At 37.8% G+C, this 2,500-nt stretch overlaps 1 protein-coding gene across 2 annotated transcripts in view; it reads right to left on the bottom strand.

Moving 5' to 3' along the window:
• LOC143038462 (uncharacterized) overlaps positions 1-2,500 on the bottom strand; it is a 12,839-nt gene that overhangs the window by 1,290 nt on the left and 9,049 nt on the right. The window lies entirely within an intron of this gene.

Below are 2,500 nucleotides of genomic sequence, written 5' to 3'. Positions count from 1 at the left end.
CACACACACACACACACACACACACACACACACACACACACACACACACACACACATACACACACACACACACACACACACACACACACACACACACACACACACACACACACACACACACACACACACACACACACACACACACACACACACACACACACACACACACACACATTCATAGTCCGCACAATAAACTCATTATAAATTTTAGACAAAGTAAATAACTCTTATAATTACTATATTACTCATAAAAGTACTCAATTGTATTATTGTCAGTGTATCACTGCTATCTCAATAAAACTATTATTATTATTATTATTACACACACACACACACACACACACACACACACACACACACACACACACACACACACACACACACACACACACACACACACACACACACACACACACACACACACACACACACACACACACACACACACACACACACACACACACACACACACACACACACACACACACACACACACACACACACACACACACACGTCCGTTGAGTGGACGGCGGAGTTTGACGTCCTGAAGAAAAAAGTGAAATTCTTGTGGATCTCAACGCAAAGGAAGAACCTTTTGTATTTACAGGGGAGGGGGAATTGCTCGTGATGTAGTGGGAAAGTGAGGGAAAAGGAGAAGGGGAGTGAAAACTGAGGGAAATGGAAGGAAATGAGGAAGGAGAGGACTTGGTCAAGGCAGGCAGACGCCATGTAAACAAAAGAGGGCCGGACCAATTTAGTGATGACGAAAGGTCTAACAAAAATGTAAAGATTAGAAACATAGATATGAGTAGCAAAATAGAAGGTGAGGATAATAATTTCCATGGATTCAATGAAAGGGGGGGGGGGCGGATACCAACCTCCCCCGACTGGCAAGACTCGAAGAAAAACTTGAGCAAATAACCGAACATTGGGAGAGTAGGTTCGGTAGAATGTCAAAAATGGCAGAAAGGGTTGAAAGATTGGAAGCACTAGAGAAGGCAACCGAAAACTTAACTAAGGAAATAGGAGAACTAAAAAGACAGTAAAAGAAGTAAAAGAGGAGAATGAAAAATTAAAGAATAGTAAGGACAACAAAGAGGGTTGGAAAAAAATCCCAGAAAACAGTAAAGTTGCATTTACTGACATAATAAAACAACAAGTGAAAGAACAAATTGAAGACTCAGTTATTAAAGTGATGAGACAGAAGGAGAATATAGTAAGAGACTTAGCAGATAAAAAGAAATGTATAATTATATTAGGAATGAAAGTGAAACATAACCCAGATAGAACCACAAGAATCAAAGAGGAAAATGAAAAAGTAAGCAGTTTACTAGAATCAGTTGAGGAAGATGAACCAGAAATAATGAAACAAATCGAAGAGAAGTTTAGGCTCGGAAAGTATAGTACAGATAAGACCAGACCAATTAAGATTAAATTCAGGTCACAAACGACGGCAGAGAATATCTTATCCAAAACAGGGAAACTAGCAACAAATGAACAATATAAAAAGGTATAGATAAAAAGGGAAATGAATAAAGAGGAAAGAGAGGAGGAAAAAAGAAAAGACTTGAAGCTAAGGGAAAAAAAAAACGAGACCAGAACAGAGTCAGAAAAAGAGAGATTCTATTGGAGAGTAGTGAATATGAAAGTAAGGAAATTCGACATACTAGAGAAAAACAAAAGGGAAACAGAGAACACAATGTAAGTGGCAGGAAACTAAGAGTGTCTTACACAAATATAGATGGATTAATAACAGGATTAAATGAGCTGAATGATTATCTGAAGGAAAAAGAACCGGACATAATGGGAATTGTAGAAACAAAATTAAAAGGTCCACTACCACCCAACAGTGTAGGACATGATGCATATAATTATTGGATTAGAAACAGAAAGACAAAGCAAGGGGGTGGAGTTATATTCCTGACTAAGAAGGATATAAACTTGAGGTGTGTCACATATGGAAAGAATACAGTAGAGATGATTATGATTGAAGTGGAAGACAGAGATAAGAAGAGCAGAAAGTTTGTGATAGATTATGTGCCTCCGAAAACAGCCTCGTGGGAAGAGAGTGAACATAGAAGTATATTAGAAGACACAGAGATAACATTAAATAAGATAATGGAAGATGGAGCAAGAATAGTTATGATGGGCGACTTTAATTGCAAAGAAATCTGCTGGGAAGAGATGACAGTAAAGGGTGGAGACGGCTCATGGGGAAACGCTCTACTTGAGATGATTACTGACCATACAATGACACAGTGGATACAGGAGAACACTAAGTATAGAAATGAAGAAAAACCATCGGGACTAGACCTAATAATCACATCTGAACCTAGAATAGTGGAAAAGATTGAATACAAAACACCAATAAGTAAAAGTGACCACATATTGATTGAACTGGAACTAAATGAGGGAAAATACATGAAAAGAAATTAACAATATAGAAAAGGAAGAACGATGTATGGAAAAAACAAACTTTGATAAAATAAGAGAATTCTT

This window comes from Oratosquilla oratoria, chromosome 24 (assembly GCF_046742065.1).
Source record: "Oratosquilla oratoria isolate Oo_2021 chromosome 24, ASM4674206v1, whole genome shotgun sequence".
In the NCBI taxonomy this organism is placed as follows: Eukaryota; Metazoa; Arthropoda; class Malacostraca; order Stomatopoda; family Squillidae; genus Oratosquilla; species Oratosquilla oratoria.
The sequence above is the reverse complement of the archived record's forward strand: the minus strand, read 5'-3'. Positions and strand labels throughout refer to the sequence as shown.